General features: G+C 41.0%; 1 protein-coding gene across 1 annotated transcript in view; it reads left to right on the top strand.

Moving 5' to 3' along the window:
- Positions 1 to 24,444, top strand: part of RARB (retinoic acid receptor beta) — an 829,117-nt gene that overhangs the window by 141,320 nt on the left and 663,353 nt on the right. The window contains exon 3 of the mRNA XM_020971099.2: positions 12,794 to 12,888. The gene's annotated coding sequence lies outside the window, so the exon portion shown is untranslated. The remainder of the gene's footprint in view (positions 1 to 12,793; positions 12,889 to 24,444) is intronic.

Raw genomic sequence — 24,444 nt, 5'->3', positions numbered from 1 at the left:
TTCCTCATCTGTAGACTAAAAGAGATAGACTCTGTCAGTTGTTTTCAAAGTTTGGTTTGAGGTTAACCAAAATCCTTTCAGAGGGTCTGCAAGGTCAAAACTGTATTTTCATAATGATATTAAGGTATCTTTTGCCTACTAAAATTGTTGTTCAGTCCTTTCAGTCATGTCCAACTCTTTGTGATCCATTTGGGGTTTTCTAACAAAGATACTGGAGTGCCTTTTCCTTCTCCAGCTCATTTTATAGATGAGGAAACTGAGGCAAACAAGGTTAAGTGACTTGCTCAGGGTCATACAATGGGTGTCTGAGGTCAGATTTGAACTCAGGTCTTCCTAACTCCAGGCCCTGCACTCTCTCCACTGAGGCACTGAGCTGCCTCTACTAAAATACTCTTCTCTTTTTCCACTATGTATCTAGGTGAGGCTGGATCTTGCACTTCTTCTAAAACAGCATATCACAACAGGTTTAATGCAAAAACAGATATGAGAATGAAGCTGTCTCGTATTAAGCCAGATGTTAAAAAATTTATAAAAAGTATATGAAAAACATGCCACTCTTCTCTAATTTTTCTGTTTTGAAAAATATAGGTATTTCCATTAAAATGGTATTTATGTTGACATGTAGTGAACCTACTATTATTTTTAAAGGAGTTAATGAATATTTAAAAAACCTTCCCATTTCAATTTCTAGTATGGTAAATATTCATGGACATAAATCACACAAACAAAAGCTCTTTGAGGTCATTAATACTTTTTAAGAGTGTAGAAGGATCCTGAGACCGAAATCTTTGAGAGCTGCCGGGCTCAGTGATCTTTATCATTTCTAATTATCCCAAGCTCTTATATTTAACACGTTTTTATTATGTACAAGGTACAACAAATAGAATGATATCTCTGCTGTCAGAACACCCCTCTGACTTGATGATTTTAGGAGTCGCTTATCTCTCTGGGCCTCAGTTTCCTCACTTGTAAAATGAGGGCATTGGAGTAGATGCCTTTTGAGGTTTCTTCCAGCTCTAGATCACTGATCCAAGAGAGTACTAAATTATAAACACCCCAAGGACAGTGATTGTCTAGCCACGTCCTCTATATCTGCTTCTGTTCAATGGATCAATCAATGTTAGGGAGCTTCGATGTTAGAGCATTCTTATAGCATGAGTCAAATCAACATTTGAACGTGTGCTCACAGAGAGTAGGGATCCTTGCGTTCTTTGCATTGATATCCCCAGAGCCCAACACAGTCCAGTCGTGTAGTAAATGACTGATGAATGTTTGTTGACTGATTGGTTAGTATGATGCTAGAAAGTGCATTGTTACAACCTCTGGCAGCTTGAGTTGTTATTATCATCGAGGTTAAACCTGAGTCCTTCTCCCAAAGAGCTTGCTTTTTATCTAAGCACTTTCTAGAATCACCTGATTGACATTTTCTGAATCTAGATGTCTCCTGAAGGTTTGTTGGTGCAATAGTTTTGGTCATCTGCATCCCTCCCCCTCCCCGCCCCCCCCACCCCACCCAGCAGGATTCAGTGGCAGGGCTTTTGCCTTTGATCAGAGCCATATTGGAACTGAAAGCCATATGTGATGGCAGGTCTTGGCTGGACCAGTTTGTGCCACGGCTCTAACGTGAGTCAAATCTGAGCAGCCAAGGTCCAGAGCCATAGAAGAGGAACATATGGCCTTCGTAGGTTCCCCAGCCAAAAGCCGTGCTGTCCCTGAACATGTGGTAGGGAGCCCCGACCACCCAGAGCTGCTCCCCATCATTGATTCCTTTCATGCACTAAGCTTCTGGATGGGCCTCAGAAACGACCTATCCTTCAAGCGGATTTCCGTATGCATTAGAGCAAGCAGGCTTGAGGAGGTACTGGCACATTAGAATGTGTTTTCAGTTGTAGTTGATGGCAGCTGGTGGGGAATCCAATGAAATACTTATTGCACTCTGCAAAAATGGGATAAAGATAGACAAGGAGAATATTTGTTTCCTGTCATGTAGGTGTAACCTCAAACGAGCTCCCTCCCCGTCTCCCTCTCCTCCCTCCCCGTCTCACTTGCTCTTTTTCCCTCTGTTGTTCTCACTCTCTCTCTTGTTCTCTTTTCCCCTCCCCCATCTCTCTCTCTTGCTCCCTCTTTCTTTCTCTCTCTCTCTCCCCCTCTCTTTCTTTCTTCTTTCTCTCTCTTCCCTCCCTCCCTCTCTCTCCTCTCCCTCCCCCTTCTCTCTCTCTCTCTCTCTCTCTCTCTCTCTCTCTCTCTCTCTCTCCTCTTGTTCGTTCTCTCTCTTGTTCTCTGTCTCTATCTCTCTTTCCCTCTCCCTTCTCTCTCTCTCAGTCCCTCTCTCTCTCTTGTTCTCTTTCTCTTCCCCTCTTTCTCTTTTATGCTCTCTCCCTCCCTCCTTCCTTCCCTCCCTCCTTTCCTCTCCCTCCCTCCATCTCTCTTTTCCCTTCTTCCTCTCTTTTGCTCTCTCCTTGTTACTGTTTTCTCTCTCATACTGTCTTTATCTCTCTTTCCCCCTCCCTCCTTCTCTCTTTATCTCTGCCTCTCTTGTGTTCTTTCTCTCCCCCTCTCTTTCTCTCTTGTGCTATCTCTCTCTCTCTCTCTCTCTCTCTCTCTCTCTCTCTCTCTCTCTCTCTCTCTCTCCCCCTCCCTCCCTCATTCTCTCACTCTCACAATGTGCTTTCTTTAATACTGGAAACTAGAGGCGTGAGGAAGGGCCTGCTACCTCTGCAATCACTCCTTTCCTCTGTCATACAGTCATGGCTTGTGTGCCTGTTATGAGTACTAGCCTCACTAAGTTCAGAGGGGCTTGTCCTCAGGTTGACTGCAGGGGGATCCATTTTGCTTACAGTAACTGTTGAAGGTGGTCTAAGTGGTTGAGGGTTTGTGTCAGTAATGACAGCCACGCTGTTTCAATCACAGCTCTTGTAAGTGTGGAAATTAGAAGTCATAGTTGATCAGAACAACAGACCCCATTTATGAACTGACTTAAGTTTGATAGGATGTTTTACTCCGAACAAGCTTTGCTTCAGCTTGTTAGCAAAATTGTCATCAGCCTCATTCTACAGATGATGACAGCTAAGTGGGACAGTGGGTGCAGCATGGGGTTTGAAGTCCTGAGGACTTGAATTTTAAATCCTGGCTCAAACACATATAACTGTATTACCCTGGGCAAGTCACTTAATCTTGTGCCTCAGTTTCCTCATATGTAAAATGGGCACAATAATAATAATAATTATAATAATAATTATAATAAAAATGGGGATAATTACTACAGGGGTGTGAGAATTGAATGAGTTAACTTATGTAAAGAGCTTAGCAAAGCTAAAGGAGCTATATAAATACCAGTTATTATCAGAGGGAAATGAGACCAAGAGAAGTGGAAATCCTGCCTCTGATGCTTACTACCTACGTGGCCCTGGGCATGTCATCTAGTCTCACTGAGCCTTGGTACCTTGTTCTACAGATGAGAGAAACGAAGCCTAAAGTTCAAATCCCACCTGTGATGCTTTACTGTCTTTGTGACCTTGGGTAAGACATCTAATCTCATAGCACCTCAGTTTCCTCATCTGTTAAATGAGGGGATGGGACAGATAAGATTGCCTGTGAGATTCCTTCTAGCTCCAACTCTCCAATTCAAGAAGACGCCTAATAAACACCTTGGGGTCAGTGACGGCTTCAGCACCCTTAACTTTCTGCCCTGACCACTCCCAATCTTAGGACTCTGCGTAGAGTAGAACTGAGGTGCCAAGGGCCATAGAGGAAGTCAATATCAGAGGTAGGCTCTGAATGCTTTCCATTACAATTAGATCACACAATAGATTCCAAACCATCTATTATGTGGGTGGGGAACCTGTAGCCTCAAAGCCACATGTGGCCCTCTCAGTCCTCAAGTGCAGCCCTTTGACTGAATTCAAACTTCACAGAACAAATCTCCTTAATAAAAAGATTTGTTCCGTAAAACTTAGACTCAGTCTAAAGGCCACACCCAAGGACCTAGAAGGCAACATGTGTCCTCCAGGCCACAGGTTCCCCACCCCTGATCTATTATCAAATAGAAGAGGAAGCTAGATATGATTTTAGTTCTTTCTAGAATTACCTATCTTGTTAGTATGCCTCAGAGACCAAAAGGAGTAGGAAAAGCCTGGCATCATCAGGAATAAGGGACCTAGGAACAAAATAGAAAAAAAAAAGCATGAGCCTCCTCCTGTACAAGTCCTTACCTGAAATATTGGGCATCATTCAGGTTGCTGAATAGAGTGCTATGGAAGCTTTGAGATGCCATGTCAAAGTGACTTTCTTTTGTTTCTTTCCTTCATTCTAAAGATGGCACTGGAAAAGCTACCTACTTATAAGAATGATGAAAATGGTGAAATGACTGGAGGGATTTCCATGTAAAGACAGAGAGAAATTCAGTTATATGGAAATGGGATTTTGTAGACAGCTACGGCTAGAGTGAGCATAGGTGGGTGACCAACCTTCCAACCCCAAAACCCAGAGCGGTTTCTGAACAGGTGCCAGGCACCAGATGGCCAGCGGTATGGATAGAGTATGAGCCTTGGAGTCAGGAAGACTTGAGTTCGAATCTTGTCTACTTACTAGCTATGTGACCCCCAGGGCATAAGGTTTTAACCTTTCTCAGTCTCAGTTTCTTCATCTATAAAATGGGGATAATAATAGCAATGATCTCACCTCAGGTTGTTGTGAGCATCAAATGAGTTAACACATATAAAGTACTTTCCAAACCTTAATTTGCTGTGTAAATGACTCTACTAACAAAACACAGTTGGGTGTAGACATATATTTCATTAAATAGGAAAACAGAAGGACAAGAGGGAAAGTAGATTAATGGAGGGATAAGTCCAGCAGGGGGTTAAATGTGATCTTAGAGCTTATCTAGTCCCATCCATACCTGAGCAGGAAAAGTCTTTGCTACATCCCCGACAGAGGAATGTCGAGTCTCCACTTGATCTCCAGCAAATGGGAACCCATCGTCTTCCAAGAAAACCTATTCTGCTTTGGGATAGCTCTAATTATTTGAATGTTTTTCCTTATGTTGTGCCAAACCTGTCTTTCTGCATCTTCTGTTTCTTATTCCTTGTCCTTCCCTCTGGAGGATCCCTCTGCCGTAGATCCTTGAAGACAGGTGTCAGATCCCTGTCCTCCCCCCACTCAAGTCTTCCATTATCAAAGCTAAGTATCCCTAGTTCCTTCAACTGATCCTTGTGCATCATCCTATGAAGTCCTCCTCACCACCTTGTCACCATCCTCTGGATGACCTTATGCTTGAAAATGATATCTTGCCATTCAGTATACAGGGTATTAAAGGACTAGATCTAGGCTTTACGATGAGGGCTGGTTTCTCCATTATAATATCACCTGAAAATGTTGATTATCAGGCACTGACTTTTCTACACTATAAATGAGAATTAATGTTCACAGCTCTGATTCGAGGCATTATAACATCCTTAAGCACATTTTAATCACAAAAGAAATACTAAGGCAAAAGACAGTGTCTGCCCTCAAGGAGCTCACACTCTAATATTCAAATTAAGCTTGAATGTCCATTATTATATACACTAATTGTGGCATTGCCTTGATAAAAAATAACAAGACTTGGCATCATGATTTTTAAGAGGTATTGACTTCATTTTGTTTAATACATTCTTATCACTGTGCATTTCAATTCGGACAAAACAGTGATGAGTTTTGAAATTTTCTATCTCTTCTTTATGGGCATCACACTGTCAAACAAAATGCTAGCCCATTCAAAATAGAATCAGGCCCATTAAAATAGAATTAATGGTAAGTGGAATTGTTCATTTACTGCCAATAAAGTCTGATTATAACACAACAGCTGTCTGTGGTTTAGGGAGGACAGAGAAAACTCTGTCAAGGGCCATAAACTGGTTCCTATATACTCCCATCCACCTCCTTTTTCTGGTACATGGTTCTGAGTTACAAGGACGAGTGTGAGAGGGAGGGTCTTAGAAGATGGAAGGCCTCGACACCATAAATTTTGTGTGTCTGAATCCTGCCAATGGTGAAGAGTACTGGGGAGCATTTTCCCTTCAAGAATGATGTGAATTTAACACATTCCCCAAACTAAATGAATCTGTCTCAGTTCATTTTGCTGAAATAAAGAAAGTATCATGAAATTAGGCAATGAGAAGTTTTGTTTTGGCAAAGAGACATGTAGGTGCAGTTTGCCAAGGTTTTAACAAAGTGGTTGACTATGTGTCTCATTCCATTCTCGTGGAAAACGATGGAGAGATGTACTTACATTAATTTTACCCAAGAGCCCAAACCTTAGGGTAGGAGTTAGCTCAGTGCCTGACAGGTAGTAGGCACTTAATAAATACACGTTCACTTGACTAACTTTGGATGCTGCAATGATGCAAATTTATGCTTAATAGGAGCGGGGTTGATAACAATGAGAGCTGTCAAAAGTCAAATGGGCCACTTGGGGAGGTTATCATCCCCTCTTGGGGGCAATCGTCAAGCAGAGGCCAGCTGCCCACTTGTTGGGTATGCTGTGGAGGAAATTATTTGGGAGCAATGGGTTGACCAGTATCAATGGTGTTAAACTCAACCCGAAATGGGGACCCCTAATCATATGTAAGGATTCTTGTGGGCTGCATAGTGACTTAGAAAGCCACACAGGTTTATATGTTCTTCTTTCATTAATATATCAGTGCATTAAAAACAAATAGGACTTACATGGTCATCTAGTTGGGGCTTTGCTCAGTGGCTGGTTACATGCAGCCCAAGGGCTGTGTGTTTGCTGCCTCTGGACCAAAAGACCACTGGAATTGAAAGTGTACCCCAGCACCTCCCCTGCTTCTTTGTGCAGGTGGGAGATTCGAGATATGGAATGCTGTATAAAAAATAATGAGGCTTTTCCAATATATTGGCTAGTTTTGCTGTCTGCGAAAGGGAGAAGAAAAGAATTCTATTGGGAAATGTAGGTTATATATAAAAAAGATGTTAATAAAAATGTATTTACAGAAAAAAAGAAAATGCACCCCAGGATGCTGCAATAAGGTTAGCTGCTATTGGAAGTTGACATGGGGAGGGGGTAAGGTCTCTGGTGATCTGGAGCAGGGCCCTGGGGGTGGGGTGGAGGTTAACTGTTGTGCAAGGTGATGAGATGCACTCCCAGTTAGTGCTGCTGGAGCCTATACCTTTTGGCCCTCCTGGTCACTTCTTTCCTAAATCTTGTCAATACTGGTGCAGGCCTGGTAAAGGGCATGGCTTTTGTGAATTCAAATTGTTTTTTGTTGGTTAATGACTTCCCTTTATCCTCATTGTCCTCCACTCCAGCATCTCTGGTGGGAATTCCTTGACTGATACAAAATTCGGATGAAGCATTGCTGAAATAACAATATAATAACATATTTAACATCAATTAATATTAATAGTTAACTGTTAGCTTATTCAATGATTATATAATTTTAATGGGGTTATTATTAATAATTTTTTATTTTAATCAATTTAATTTTAATAACAAATAGCAATAACTAGCATTTCTATAGTGCTTTAAATTTTGCACAGTGCTATTTCACTTCTTCCTCACAGCATCACTGGGAGATAGATGCTATTATTAGCACTCATTTTACAGATGAGGAAACTGAGGCAGAGAGAAGTAGTGACTGGTCTAGGGTCTCACAGCTAGTGAGTGTCTGAGTCAAGGTTTGAACTCAGTTCTTCCTGACTCCAAGTCCGATGATCTACCCATTGTATCCTCTAGCTGCCTGTGCCCAGACCACGCATCCTAATAAAGCACATTAAGAATTCACCACTAATTACCTATAACACTTTTGTCCCTTATCACCAGAGAGATGTAAAAAAGACCCGTACATTGATGTCTGCCATTCTAGATTTTCTCCATCATTTGATGAGATCACAGGTTTATAGCCAAGGGATTTAGCTCTGGAAAGACTCTCGCCTCCCCCTCCCCCTTACAGATGCAGGTGAAGTTGCTTGCCCCATGTTAGCCAGGTAACAGAAGAATTGGGATTCCCACAAGTTGTCCGACAACAAATCAGGAAATCTCAAGCCACTCCATAGGAGCAACAAGCCGGCATCCTGTTGTCTGATGTGTGTCTCTCTCTCCCCATTGCTCTTCCCTAAAGGAGATGAGGGAGGGACAAAAAGAGCTGAATCTCAGTGCAATTTTAAGCTTTAATTGCTTAAAACAGCACTGAGACTTATGGGACACTCAGAGGAGCACAATGTGAGAGTGTGTCCTTAGAACTGGAGAGACTTCAAGGTCGACAGATAGACCTCCTTCCTTTCACAGAAGAGGAAAATGAGGTCCAGAGAAGGTGTAATGATTTGACCTAGATGACATAGGCCACAAGGGGCAGAGGCAGGATTTGAACCCACATCCTCTGGCTCTGAATCCTATGCCCTTTGCACTGTATCATACTAAATATAAGCAGGGGGTAGGGTGGCAGCAGGAATTAAGTCTGCCTGTTTGACACCATAAGAGAGGAGAAATACTTTCTCCCCAATGATTAGTCCAGAAACTGTATTTTACCTTCACCAAGAAAAAAGATTGGGCCCCTAGGTGGCGCCATAGTGGATAGAGCCCTGGGCTTAGGAAGACTCATGTTCATGAATTCAGATTCAGCCTCAGATACTTACTAGCTGTGTGATCCCGGGCAAGTCACTAACCCAGTTTGCCTCAGTTTCTTCATCTGTCAAATGAGTTGGAGAAGGAAATGGCAAACCGCTCCAGTATCTTTGCCACGAAAACCCCAAATGGGGTCACGAAGAGTAAGACATGACTGAAATGATTGAACAGCAAAGCAGATCAGTAAAGCTTAGAATGAATTCTGCATTTCCTGTACTTTTAGGATCATAGTATCATGGCTTCGGGGCCCAAAGGAGCTTGGAAGCCATCCAGTCCAACCCCTCACTTTTCAGACGAGGAAACTGAGTCCCACATCAGTGAAGTGACGTATATGGGTTACACAGGTAATGAATGACAGAGTCAGGATTCAGACCTACATCCTCTGATTTTGGGCTCGTCTTACTGTGTCCCCACTTCAGAGCCAGAGGCACTAAAGAAAGCTAGGTCCCCTCCCTAACCCCTTCCCAGCTCTGAGTTCTGAGAACAGCTAGTTAGCCTTTCCCCCGACCTCTAGCATAGGAAGGACAGGCTCGTTGGAGTCCGTTTTGGAGAAATACTAAGGTACAGGTGAGGCCTCCAAAGTCTGTGAAGGAGAGTAACATCCAAGACGTCTCCGGTTCTGGCAAGCCATTGACACACTAGACAGATTCTAACCTGCCCCCATTTGGGTAGTGCTCATTTATATGCAACATTTGGGCCTTCAGGGGCCTTTGCTCATCCCCCTCACCTGTAAAATGAGCAGGTTGGCCTACATGATCTCCAAGGTCCTTTCTGGCGCTAACATTCTATGACTCCGTGGCTATTATCTTTAAATAACACTTCTAAGAAGGTCAGAGTGGTTTAAATATGACATTTTTACTGTTCTAATCTTCTCATAGTTTTGAATATTTATATCACCCCAGTGACTTTACAGGCCACAGCCACTCATCTCAGTTTTCTTTACGTTTGTGCAAAGTGTCCACAAGGCTCAAGTTTCTTATCATTTGAAAAAAAAGAAGTGGAGTCAAATATCTATTTATGTATTATATTTGGAAGGAGGATTGTCTGTTAATAAAGAGAGGTTTTGATAAATGATGGTGGGTCTATGATTCATTTAAATGAAGGGAAAAACCTCAAGTGGAATTGAATCATAATTTAGTATCTTTGTATATCTGTATAGTACATGTGAGGAATTCTGGGGAGTGAAGACAGGGCTGGTCTAGGAGTCTGGGAGACCTGGGTCAGATAGAAAGACTTGAGATGTATCAGAGGACCTGGGTTTAAATCTGAGCTTTGCTTCTCACTATCTGTGTGCCTTTCGCCCAACTGCTTGCTTGCTTTCAACCTTAGTTTTCTCATCTGCAAAATGAGATATGTTCCGAAGGTACTTTCCAGTTTTAAAGTCATTAGGAAATGGGGATTGGATTGAAGGGTCATGAGCCATATCTATTAGTAACATTTTTCTTTTTGTTTTTCCTCTTTTTTTTTTTAAAGGCACTTGGGGTTAAGTGACTTGCACAGGGTCACACAGCTAGTAAGTGTCGAGTGTTTGGTCTGAGGCTGGATTTGAACTCAGGCCCTCCTGCCTTCAGGGCCTGTGCTCTATCCACTGCACCACCTAGCCACCCCAGTAACATTTTTCTTAATAGCAATTAGATATCCTTGTGGATAAAGCTTTGGATTTGGACTCAGGAAACCCTGAGTTCAAAACTTGCCTTAGTCACTAGCTGGTTGTCAGTGTGGTGGTGGTGGTGGTGGTGGTGGTGGTGTGTTAGTCACTTCCAACTCTCTGTGACCCTATTTGGGACTTTCTTGGCAGAGATACTATAGTGGTTTGCAATTTCCTTTTCCAGATCATTTTACAAATGAGAGAAACTGAGGCAAACAGGTTTAGGTGATTTGCCCAGAGTCATAGTTAAGTGTCCGTGGCCACATTGGAACTCAGGATAATAATCTTCATAACTTCAGGCCCCTCATCCCCTATGCTGCCTAGCTTCCCTACTAGCTGTATGACCCTGGGCAAATCACTTAACCTCTCTCTATCTCAATTTACTCAGCTATAAAATGGGGTGTAATAACAAAGGCCACTTCCTACAGCTGTTTTGGGGTTCAAATGAAATACTGGGATGGGTACACTACAGTCTGAAGGTCAAATCTAGTTGCTACCTGGTTTTTTACAGCCCCATGAGCTAAGAATGATTGTGATTGTGAGTTCCTTGAAGGCATGGACTGTCTTTTGCCTCTTTCTGTATCTCTAGAGGTTAGCGCAGTGCCTGGCGCAAAGCAGGTGCTTAACAAACATTGATTGACTAAGAATGGTTTTTATCTTTTAAAAATATAATAACAGCAAATGAAAGATCAGATCTGGTCCATAGTTAGGCCATTTCTTGCTGACCCCTGAGTTAAAAAATTGCATTTCAAACTAATACCATATAAATCCTAGCTATTATTAGCAAAAACATGTTCTGTAAGTGTGTGTATACAGATATATTTATTCTCTGCATATCAACAGAATTTCTTTGTTGTGGGAACTTCCTCCCCCAACACGGATTGCAGACTGTCTGTTACCTAATAGACACGGTTAGAGATTAGCTTGAGGCTAGCTGGGGTGGTGACTTGCCCATGGTCACCCAGCAAATTTAGGGTCACAGAGCTAAAGGTGACCTGATCCCTAATTTTACAGAGTAGGAAACTGAGGCCATGACAGGTGAAGCATGCCAATACAACTTCTCAAAATCATGGCAATATTTGACATTTAGTGGAAATCATTCAAGTAGGTAGGGGTCAATCTTGCATCTTTCCTTAGTTTTTGTTCAGAGGTGATTGAAGTTTCTCTTGAGAAAAAAAGTGGTTTGTAAATAAGATTAAATTCATGCCTTTTAGATGGAATATACAAAAGCTAAGGTGAACATAATGGCTTAAAGTTATTTCTTATTACCTAAAATTTTTTTTTAAAAGCCCATGCTCCAAATTTTTCTTGTGAAGTTACTCATCTGTCTTTTCTCATATAAAAATACATGGCAACTGGTTGTAGAAAGGGAGATCTATAAAACAGTAAAGTTCCATTCTAACTGTTATGAGAGAGAGAGAGAGAGAGAGAGAGAGAGAGAGAGAGAGAGGGAGGAGGAGGAGGGGGAGGGACAGGGGGAGAGGGAGGAAAGGGAAGGAGGGAAAGACAGACATGAGAAAAGACACTATTAGGAATAAACATTCATACATCTTTACAATGTCTCATTTAAAATATTCAAGAGTTTGGTTTTCTTTAGCATTGTTTACAGATATTTCAAAAATCATTTAAATTAAAATCTCACGCAGTTTTCAGACTTATGTCATTAATAATTCTCAGGTAGCTCCAAATTTGAGAAGCCTTGTTCTTGAACTCAGCATTCACTTCCTCAGCTCAGATTTCTGCCCCAAAGAAGGTGCAGTGAGGTTTGAGGGTTATAGCCATGGATAAGGAGGCTCAGTTTCCCAGAGCAGCCCACACTTCTCTGGATGAACCCTTTCAAAGAGTCTGCTACTTCTCAATTCCCAGAAGAGAAAACCCTGGAAAGGTTGTAAACATCACTCTTGATATAATTGCATTTTTAACACCCTCTTTTATAATTGACTGGAGTGATATTTTTTTAAAAATTAGAAAGCAAAAAAAAATCAATGGTGGGAGTTTTTATAGTCATTGTTTCATAATTGCTTTATCTTCATCTCATAGGTTACAAGAAGATTAAAATGAATCTTCTTGCAACAGAAGAAATTAACTCTGGATTAAAGACCAAGGGATCATAGGGGCTATTGCAAACTTTAGATCTCTTTACAAATAGATGTGATTCTGCGAGTGAGCTGAGAAGCAAAATGGAACACAAGCATGAGCACTAAGGAGAGAATAGGACCCATTATTAATACCCATAGAATCTTCCTCGAGGGAAACTGTATTTTGTTCAGGAGGCTCCCCACCGCCTCCCCATGATGTTCTCTTTGAAGAGTGCAATGATAAATAATACAGCTCTTCTCAGTTGTGATTTTGCCAAAAGGCATCATTGGAGTTTTTGTCTGCACGGGGACTCATGAAGCTTCTCTGTGCCCACACTCCTCTCCAAAAAGAGGAGAGATGAAGCAGCCGTTCTTCCTAGAGTAAAACTCCAGTTCCTAGCTTTGATGCTGTTGTTGTCGTTGTTTTTCTGCCCCTGCCAGACATTGCTGACACCAGCTGTGCAGCTGGGAAAGTTATCGAAGATGTGCTCCGTGGATGAGTTAATATAACAGAGATTATTTGGCAAGTCTTCCTGGTAAGTGTACCCCCTTGATAATATATCATTTTTTACAGCTTCGAAAATTCAAATTACTCTCTTTTTTCTTGGCTACATACTTGCCCAGGGATCATATCATAGGCTATGAACTTTTATTATTTTGATTAAGTTGGATTTGGTTCTTGTCCATACCTTGCATGGGAATCAGCAGAGAATCTTTGTTGCCCCTCTGTGCCTTTCTCAATAGAGCTTGTCGTTTTTCCATGTTGACATTACGATGTTACTGTGTTTGGCATTAGTAAAACTCATCGTTTACTTGGTAGCTGAAATAGGAGGCATTTCGATATCGTCAGGAACATGTGTCCTTTTCAATGGAAATGCCAAACGTGCCTTCTTAAACCGTCATGGCCAAACGCCACGGCATCCCTCTTGCGGGACTCCTGTCTCTTGAGTTTTAGACACTTGATGATTTGCGTACTGGAAGGAATTTTTGAAAGAGTCATCATAAAGCACAGAATGATGTTGCAGTGAATGGTAGAGAAATGAAATTTATTATGCTTCCAAAAGCAAATGAGTGCACTTAAAAGCTAATGATATTTTGGAGTAGAGAAACACAGCGGGCACATGGCAGAGTTTGTGTTTCTAAAAGGCACCTTATAGACCTAAATTGCTTAACGAACCATTCTGTGTAGTCTTATAATATTAGTCTATATTCCTTCTGGATGATGATTCCATTAGCTTCTGTTTTCCAAAGGTGGGCAGTTGGGAAAGGTGGCTGCTTATTAATGAGTTGTCATTTTCCTCATAAAGCACAGTAATGGACTGGATCAGGTTAATTTCATCTACACGGTGCTTTCCTACTTTGTTACTGGTTTGAACAGGAGTTGCATTGCTTTGTTAAATTTAGGGCTAGAACAAAGGGACTATGTCACTGAATACTTATATATCACTGCTATGTTCCATTGGTTTAAAAAGAAAAAGGAATCAGATTGAATCCTCTTCTAACTTAGGGAAACCAAAGGCACATTTCCTTATTAGCCCCTACCCTTGTGCTCCTCCCCTCTCCTCAACCCCCACAAAATAAACAAACAAACAGAAGGTTAAAAGGGAAAGCCAGGACTCTATCTGAGATGCATCCTGTCCAGTCCAAGCCTCAGTTCTATACCCTTCACCCATACAATTTCCTTTTCTTGTTTGCCCCTCTTAGTTTAAATAGATGGCACTTTTTTTTTATCATATTCTTTGTTGACTGAAACAGAAAGGAGTCGGCAGAAATCTGTCGCTATTACACACAGCTGTATGTTTAGAGGGCTATAGGTAGAAATGGAAAGCAACTTTGGCAAATGATGTTTGCACTGAATTTTGAGATCCTAAGACATCTAATGGTGTGCCATATGTTAGCATAGGACTTGCGTCTGGAAATCTGTGAGCATTCTCATTTGGCCCGGGAAAATGAGGGAATCTTGTTGAGATAAAACATTGGAATGTTTGTTTGCCACTTTCCTGCCTTATTACTGTGATATTACACAATCAAAACTGAATTGTAAAAACATGGCCCGCTGTCTGCTAACTCGACATGTCTCAGTTGGTGGAGCGATGAGAGTTGTATTAACGTTGTTTCTTGCCCATTCTTATTTTAGCCACCGACGAGCTTGCTCGGGAAAGATGAATTTAGTTTTGTGACACAGCAGGAGAATATTAAATTGAAAAAATTAATCTTACGGGATTCTGAGAATGTTCTGGAGTCTCTCACTTGCTATAGAAGTGAGCTCCCTCCAAGCGGGGTCTGCTTTGAGACCCACCTATGGGGCTTTAAAACCAGGAAGGCATTTTGGGAGCTGGAAGGGACGATCGCCAAGGTTTATGGAAGTGCCCTGAGCAGCCAGGCAGTCCTGCCGTGACCAGAGAGGCTCCTGTGTGCTTATTTTGATGGTGGGGTTTGTAGGGCCCTGCCCCCACCAGTGCTGATATGTCATTGTTGTTGTTCAGCCATTTTTTCTTGCTGTCTGGTTCTTGGTGACCCCATTTGGGATTTTCTTAGCAGAGACTGTAGAGTGGTTTGCTATTTCCTTCTCCAGTCCATTTTACAGATGAGGAAACTGAGGCAAGCAGAGTTAAGTGACTTTCCCAGGGTCACACAGCTACTAAGTGTCTGAGGTCAGATTTGAGCAAAACACATGGAAAGCATTGGCACAACTATGGCCCGAGCAGACCCAGCATTGTTGCCTGCTAGATGTGCCCCCTCTTCCTCTCACACCTCAGTGAGGCAAGAAGGCAAGGTAGAAAAGCCAGTGTTTTCTCTGATGTAGATCTGGGCTAGTTTTGCTTTTTGTTTTGTTACAATCAAATGAGGTAAAAGGACCCCTTTTACCTCTTGGATTCCCTAGCTCCATTCAAGCTACCTCCTATAGGAAGTCTTTCCTGATTCTCTACCTCCCCTGCCCCTAATCGATTTGTATTTACTTTGTCTGTATTTTGTATTTATTCATCAGCCCAGGGCAGCTCACTTAATTTCTCTGGCCCTCCATTTCCTTAGGTGTAAAATGATGGCAGGAGATGCCTTTTAAAATCTCTTCCAGCTCTGACTCCCTGGTCTTCTGTGGTCACTCCCTACACCTTTCAGAAGAGTGAAAGCTCATTGAGATCAGGGTCTCCCTTTGAGTGCCCAGTGCCTGGCATAGTGTCTGGCACATGGGGGGCACTTAATAAGTTCTTGTTCGATTGAAATGGTGTTGAGTGAAATTGAATTGAGTGCAATCGATGTGCTGATCTTTGCCAGCTGGGCTTTCTGCTGGTAACTAGGAATGTCCCAGCATAAGAGATGAGATGATAAAGTCAGTACTGAGAGTAAAATGGAAAGAACAATGGCTTGTTAATAAGAGAAATGGGTTTTGGTTTCTTCTTGGTGACTAGCTGTGAAACTTTCTGGTTCTGTTTTCATCTGTAAAATGGAGAGATTGGGCTAGCAGCCTTCAAAAGTCCCATTCAACTTTAAATGTATGCCCTTAGGATCTGTGGGGTCTTTGTGTTGTCTAAGGTACACAGAAAATTAACTAATTTAACTTTCTCTCTTTTACCCTCCTCTTCACCTTGTGGTGGAAAGATTGATGAGCAAGAAGGCCAAAAGAGGAAGGAAAGAAAAAGTCAGCATAGATGATCTGAAAACTACATGTAGAATTGGCCCCAGAATAATAAAGAATTAACTGTAATTACCATGACATATGCTGTTAAAGCCAGGCAGAAAAATATGATTTTTGGCATTAAGATAATCATTAATTATAGCCCAGTACCATCCTTTCTTGGGATTAGTTCAGATAACTATAAATTATGTTAGTGAAGTGCTTTTATGTCATTTCCTCTCCTTTTTATGATTTATATAGTCAGAATACTGACCTGTAATTAAGTGTACTGGAGAATAACCCCCAGTTAATTAAACATTGTATAGTGTGGAGGGTGTGTCTTGCCAAAATTCTAAAGAAAAAGGCCACTCTTGGATCAAAGAGCTTTAAAGAAGCTCAGATGAAGGTTTTCTAAGATTGTGAAAGCTGCTCAGTGAATCAAAATGAGTGTCCTCCCCCCCCCCAGAATCTTTGACTCTCTCACCATTGTCTCTAAGAAAATATAGCCCATCCCTTAATAGAATTACCCAATATGCTTGCATAAGAGTTAGATATGAGACAAATCCTAGTTTGTAGGAGCTGAAGAAAGCAAAGATAAGCATGAGTGATAGAAGCCCAAAGGAAATGTCTCACTTTCCTTCCTGAGGATAACAAGGAACAAGAAACCAACTCACTAATCGTTCTCTGGCGGCTACTTCTCATCTAATGTCACTGCCAGTAGGCATAGTGTCAACATGTCCCCCAGATTGCTGCAGCCAACCCAATCCCTCATTCCACCCACCTGTCAAGGCTAGGCTAGAAGCTATCTTTTCCATGGTTAATGCATTTGTGTGCCAGGGAACATGAGATACTGTAGCCAGACGCTCCCAGAGCTTACAGTGGCTCTATCCTAGGACCATCTTTTGGAGATCCATGACTAAAAAGGCAGGAAACAGCAGGGTTGGGCAGATTCAAAGAGGTGGGGCAGAGGAAAGCTTCATGTCAGAGAATGCCCTTTTGCAGACAGACTTCTAGAACTCCCATTGGAGGGAAGACAATACAATGAAGCAGACAGTGAGCTAAATTTGGAGGCAGAGGACCTGGGTTCAAAAAACTCAGCCACTTAGTTCCTTTGTAATTTGGGCCCTTCATTTCTTTTCTCTGGGTCTCACTTTTCTCATCTATAAAAGGAGGATATTGGGCTAGACTAGGGCTTTTTAAACTGTGGGTCTCGATCCCATATGGGGTCACAAAAATTTGGCAGCAGTGAAAGGTTTCTTAATGTGCAACACCAAAAATTAATTAAAAATCAAATGCATAATGAAAATCTGAGGTTTTTTCTGGTGGTGCTTGCTGTATTGAACTTCACTGAAGCACACAAAGCATGTGCACTCTGCACTGTGTATGCCCTCAGGCCACCCACATGCCAAATGAGAAAAAGGGGTTGCTAGTGGAAAAACTTTAAGAAGCCCTGGACTAGACAACCTCTAAATTTCCTTCCTATTCTTAAGTGTATGATCCCATGATCAACCCAAGTGATAGAGAGTCACTTGAGGACTTGTACGTGAGAGAACAGTTAAATGTGCCTCTCCTGCCAATGAGCTATTGCATGTCAAGTTCTTGATAAAGCACTGTATAAATGGCGTCACTGTCACTATTATTGTTATTATTATCATTCTTATTGTCATTATTATCACCATTCTAATTTATTAAAGTCATTCCTCTCATCTTGTTCAATGAAGTTCAGTCAACAATGGTCCCAGGATAAGTTATTTTGTGGCTCAAATTCTTTAATATTTAATGTTCTGTGCACTACTGCACATGTGAATAAAACACCTACTTTTGTATTTAAATACCGTAAGGCATACGGTCATTCTTTACAGGCTTATGGAAAGCATTCGCGGGATAGATCCAACCGCAGCCAAGATGATATTTATGATATTATGACATATGATCGAGAAGATGAGCACTCATCATGTTCCCACATAATTTTGATCTCCTCTGTTAAGTCTCTGTATTCTGAAAGCTTTTGAGTCTTGCAGCCTGGAGATTGAGTATTTGTACTAAATATATTTTTTTAAATTGTTGGTTAACTTTTTAATAAATCAATATTATGTTCTGGTCATCACAGGCAACAGTTTTGTCTATGATAGTGATCCAGTTCCACTACATTTTATTGGTTGGGTTCTCCAAGATATTTTGAGGTCAGTATTGGTAGTCTCTGTCTTCTGCCAGTCTATGAAAGATACTGAGTTTAATTCAAAACCCCAGGTCATGTCTTGCTAGGTTTTTTGTAGGTGCCAAATTTTTATATCCTTCAGTGATGAGTTATATATTTTCTACCATTTCATCGCATAATCTACATTGATACATAAGTTTTGATTCCTTAGAGATAACCTTTCTCAAGTTTTTTTATGGCCATGACCAGATCCTGAACTTCCATCCTAAGTCCTTTTCAACAAATCTATATAACTCAGTCAGTTTGACGTTTCTCTATTGGCATATTGTTGCTTGAGTTCATGCAGGTAAATGCTTTAAATGTATTTTTCCTATTGAGCTTTCAGTTTAGGATGTTACTACCTCTCCTAACATATGATGCCACATCTTCTCTGTAATATCTTTATACTAAATGTGTCTTTCCTGGGGGTGGCCAAGGTGTTAGACATCACCTGTATCCATAGGCTCAACATGACCTCATTCCAGATCAATGCCTTCATTTTCTATGTGCCCTTGGTGTATATGAAGAATTTTACACTTATCAAATCCTAATGGAATTTTGATACCATTTGGAGGAGCCCATGAGATCAAGATCATGCTTAATGTACTTTGGGTTTTGTTTTGTTTTGTTTTGTTTTTGGTGGAGCCATAGAACTTAAGGTTGTCAGTGTTTATCTCATGATTAATAAGATAGTTCAATTCAACTCCTTCTAATTTGGAAGCCATAATAAGTTAATTTTGGTAGAGATGATAATAGATTCAAGGCTAGGTAGAACCATAATGGGATCAAGCTGTCTTCCTGAACAATGCCATATTTTCTAACAATCGGTCTCAAAATGATTGCATTGGTGGTGTGTGTTAAATATAGGTGTTTTATTATCATTGTCTCTCACTGTCTCAATGAAGATGATCTGAGATCATCCTGAGACTGCTATCCTGCTGCTGCTATTTCTTTATGTTTGGTGCACAAGTTGATAAGCTAGCTGGGTTTTATGGTTGAATTAATGTCTCTGTAGGTTTGATGAAAGTATCCCCAGTACATCTCCAGTAGCGGAAAGGGCAAGAGGGATGGCTGGCAAACATTTTTCCTGTTCCTACATGATTTTGTCTCCTCAGCTACCTCCATGTATTTGGAAAACTTTCTGTTCCATGTAACTTGAAGATTATGAGTATTGGGGATGGCAATATCTGTCAAAAATGTTGCTGTTCAGTTTTGTGAAGCAGTGTTAGGTTTGGGTAAATGCAGGCGAAAGCTAGCTCTGTGATAATGACCCGGTGCCAGCACAATTTCTTAGTTGAGTTCTTTAGGATATATTTACAGAGTTGATCTGTCAGTCCGTGAAAGATAGTGAACTTCTGGTAGAGAATTCTAACTACCAGGTCTCATCTGGCTAGGTATTTCATAGCCTGCAGTGGTATGATCCACTATCTGGACTGCTTCCTTGAATAATCTACATTTTTCTTCAACTATGGGTTCCTTAAGGGTACCTTTTCATAGCTGCTGATGGCAAAGAAGTTGTTTTGAATTACTATCATAATTCTTTCTACTTCCACAAACAAATTTGCATGACTCAGCCACTTATTCTATATTTCTTTGTCTATATATCGCGGGCTGAGGTCATTGCTCCTAGAGGGCCTTTTGACTCCATTCCTCTTCTCTTCCTCCTCAGTATCACACAATTCAGAGCATCCCAGTACATTGGAGGTAATCCAGTCCAATCCCCTCATTTTCTTTATGAGGAAATTTAAGTTCAGCAAGGTTCTATGGCCATAGGTTAGGAACTGGAAAGGATCTCAGAGCCAAGCCTTCTCATTATGCATTTGAAGAACTTAAGACCTTGAGAGGTTGAGTGAGTTTTCAAAGAGTATTCAAGTCTTCTGACTTCAAATCCAGTGTTCTTTTCTACTTCACCAGTAGTTCTCAACCTGAGAACAAGGATTCTTTAAGGGGCCCATGAATCCATAAATAATCAGACTCATCTCTTATACACTGAGTAAATAATGTATCACTCATATACACACTACTGTTTTTCAAACGTATATAGATGCCATTATGATTAATAAAACAAAAATTCATTTAAAAGCTTTACTGAATTTATGGTAGCCTTTTGCCACTATGCATTTTTTCTACCACTGGATAATATAGTACAACTTCTGACATGTGGAGGGGTTGGGGGGAGTCCATGTTTTGAAGTCCTGAGATTCCATTTCCTCCTCCACTGCAGAGGCTCCTCATTAGCAGCAGTGGTACTGGCTTCAATTTGAAGGCAGGCAATTACTAGATGGTGGAGAAAGTCCTGCTCTTTTTCTGGGAGATGATGCTATAAAAACTGAAAGGATCTGCTTGCCACAATGTATTCTTTGTAGCCAATCTTAGAACCCTGAGCTTCTGTCCAGGTTTGGCCTAGGTACCACCTTCTGTGCGAGAAAGAACTGCTTTTTTTAATTGGTCAAAAAATCTTACTGAAAATGGAAAGTTACATTATGCCTTATATGGTAAGTTAATTTAAATATGATCACAAGAATTTCTAATATCAATAGCCAGCATTTGAATAGTACTTTACTATTTATAAAGCTTTGTGCATATTTGATCTCATGGTCCTCACAAAAACCCCATTATTATCGCCATTTTACAGAGGAGGAAACAGGTACTGAGAGATGTCATGACTTACCTAGGGCAAAATGCTAGTGTCTGAAGCAGGATTTGAACCTGTATCTTTCTGACTCAAGTCCCAGTGTGCTATCTGCTGCATCATCTATCTGCCAAGCTTAATAAATTGACTCAATAAATCAACATTTATTAAATGCCTACTATGTGCCAGAAATTGTGCTAGGTATGGATATTTAATGTTAAATTATGATCAATTACTTTTAAAAACAATGTGGGAGAATGAGGAAAAAATTCCATAGGAGGTAATACCCATGAGTGGCCTAGAAGGAAGCTCAGGAGTTAAGACTGGCTATGGAGAATATGTTACAGCAGTAGTAGAATTAATTAGATTCCTTCAGTTTTTACTTCACTGTCGCATTGCATAGGAGTAAGATGGCTATCCACAATCAGATAATTATCAGTCTTCAAAATGCATATTTCTTTCAGGAACCAGGGATGCCACATGTCACTTTTTTGTGTTGTAGAAGGGTTCTTTTCTATAACATGGCAGAGTCCTTTTCATTCAGACAAGAATATGATATGTCTAACCATGTAAATCTCTCTAAAGACCCCAAAGAAAATCACAAGGGCAAGGTATTGATTTGTAATAATGAAGATACTTTGGAGATATTAATACCATGTGGCATCCTCCAACTGCCATGTTATTAAACACATTTCTTTTCTAGTAATTATCTTTCTTATAATTCAAAGGGAAATGTTATTTTCCCCAAAAAAAACCCAATAATACCATGTAAATGTATGAAAGATCTACGATTTCATCAGTATAAGTAATTCATGGTATAGGGGCAAGGAAAACTCCTTCTGCTAACTTGGATTTGACATCTCTGTGACTTAGTAGATAAGTGCTGGGGAATTGCTTGTAGATCAGAGAGGTTATGTGATTTGCCCACGGTCACACAGCAATTAAATGTCAGAGATAAGGACTGAACATAAATCTTGCTGATTTCTAGCTAAACTTTCAAGCCACTGTCCTATAATGCCTCTCAATAATACCATCACAGGAGGCAGTTGGGGGTGCCATGGTTCATACAGCATTGGACCTGGAGTCAGGTGTTCCAATCCTGCCTTAGAGACTTACTAGCTGTGTGACCCTAGGAAGGTCACTTAATCTCTGTTCACCTTAATCACCTGGAGAAGGAGACAGCAAAGCACGCCAGTATCTTTGCTAAGAAAATCCCACGGACAGCGTGCTTCACAGCTCATGAGTCCTACACAACCGAACAATAACAACAAATACCATCATCCCAGGACAAGGAAGGGGTAATTGTCCTTCGTCCATTTTCTCCTTGTTGGCCCTCTTCTACTATTTCCAGATTATACCTCATCGGGTAACACACTCCAAACAAATCGCAGGCTTATAAATCCAGTCCTAGAAAGTGCCTTGGAGATCATTTGCTGCAACCCCCTTATTTTCCGTATGGGGAAACCGAGGCACAGAGAACAAAAATGCCTTCCCCAGGCCTACACAGGTGGTGAAAGAGGGAACACGTACTTGAAGCTGGGCCTTCTGCTTCCACCTCCAGCTCTTTGTTCACAGTTTAATAAGGCTTCAAACATTTAAACACCTACTGTGTGCAGGGCAGTTTATTTACCCAGAAGTGTGCCTAGGCTTCCACAGCAAGAAGGCAAAGGCCTTTCAGAGAGATCCTTGGTGAATCTGGCCCGCTATTCCCAGCCAAAGCAAATCATTCAGAGAGAGTTTCCCCTGTCAATTTGTGTTAACAGGGCTACCCAAATGGGTTATTTTGGGGGTCCACAGAGCAACCAAAGGCGCACAGGATAAGATGAACGTCTTGTTAATTTTTGTCCCATTGGATGTAGGTTATTTTGCATATTAGGTAAGTAATTCTTTTTTGCTTACAATGTGATTAGCCATCAAATCTTTTGGGGGTACGTTTTCATTGCCACACTCTCGTTATTGTAAATGGAATTTGCATGCCTAATTCCCTTGCCTTCATATTGAATCCATCCCCCTTTAGGCCTAAAGGAATGCTAAAAATGATTCCAAATCTCTGATGCTGATTGTGGGCCATATGTTAGCACTAATTATATAAATGAAACTTGGTGGAAACGTGATATGTAAAGCGTTCGGGGCTTCAAGGAATTATCCAAATGAACGCTAGCTTGCTTTAGTGTGGGAAGGAGTAGAGGCGGAGTGAGTGTTGGCTTTGAGCAGATGTTAACAGGTTTGCATGGCTATCCATTGTCTTTTTATCTCACTTCCAGGATGGCTGACAGAACAGTGTATCAGAATATTTGAAGGGACCACCTTGCTGAAACATTACAGTTAGCTCCTACTGAAACATACATATATAATATAGATACGTAATAGATCATAGAAGTAGATATATTATATAGATATATGTCATAGATATAGATTATATAGGTATATATCATAGTGATTTATATCATATAGGTATATAGATATATTACGTAGATAGATAATGTAGATCCCATATACGTGTGTGTGTTTGTGTATATTTTGGATTCATTATCTGAATAGGCTGAGTTGAAATAACACAAAATAAAAGGTTGGGAATCAACAACCTTGGAAACTAGGATGTTGGAAGAGAATAGTGAGGCAATGGGTCATTGTGGGTAGAATGTTGACTTTCGAGTCAGGCTGACCCAACAAAGTCTAGCTGTGAGACCATATGCAAGTCACCTCTCCTCTGAATCCCAGGTGACTGCATAAGACTATTTTGCTGTGGTTGTGGTAGAAGGACCTTGATGTATATTGAGTGTGAAGTAGGGCTTATGTTTGTGATGACTTGGTGGGGAGAGTTATAGATAGGGGCTGATTTCATTGGTGAATCAGTCAGCACATACATATTCTATGCTTCCTATGTGCCAAGCACTGGCTTAGATGCTAAGCATACAAGTCCTGACCCTCTCCCCTTAGGCCCTAAGGGAAATAGCCCAGGACTCGGAACCCAAGAACCTTAAGAATAGTAATGCTTCCATTTGGGGGGCTGACAGCCATCATTTCGGAAAGCAGCCTCTGTGAACATTCAGCCAGATAACTTACATCCCAATTGGGAAGTCCACAAGTACACATATCATCTGCAAATATACACAGCGTAAAGGTATAGTGAAAAATTACAAACTTATACAAGGTAGTTAAATACAGAGTACTTTGTGAATGAATAAAAAGAACATTTATTATTAAACACTTACTGTGTGCTCCATGCTGGGTATACAAATAGAAAAGCAGAGACAGTCCCTGCTCTCCAAAAGCTCACGTTCTGATGGAGGAAATAGCGCAGATGGACATTCTCGGTGCACGTCGGGTGGAAGGGTTCTGTGGTCTGAGGCAGATTCTTTAATGTCATTACACTTACAAAATCCCAGGAGTTCCTGATGTTGAAGCCCTTAACAATGCCTAGGACATGGATGATGAGAAGGGGTTTTTTTTTCTAGGTCTTCTGTAGCTGGGACTGTAGCACTTTCAAGAGTGGCCAGGCTGACTTGTGTCTTTCATGCATCATGGAAAACGCTGGACTTCTTCTCCAAGGCCCTTTTCAGCTTCCTGGATTCTGTGGTTCTGAGAGAAAGAGTGACCTTTGCCCTTCATCTCATTAGAAGTATTTCTAGCATATTCTGACCCCT

The sequence above is a fragment of the Phascolarctos cinereus genome, unplaced genomic scaffold, assembly GCF_003287225.1.
Source record: "Phascolarctos cinereus isolate Bilbo 61053 unplaced genomic scaffold, phaCin_HiC Scaffold_1;HRSCAF=81, whole genome shotgun sequence".
Classification (NCBI taxonomy): Eukaryota; Metazoa; Chordata; class Mammalia; order Diprotodontia; family Phascolarctidae; genus Phascolarctos; species Phascolarctos cinereus.
Note: the sequence above shows the minus strand (reverse complement) of the source record. Positions and strands in the feature narration are given on the sequence as shown.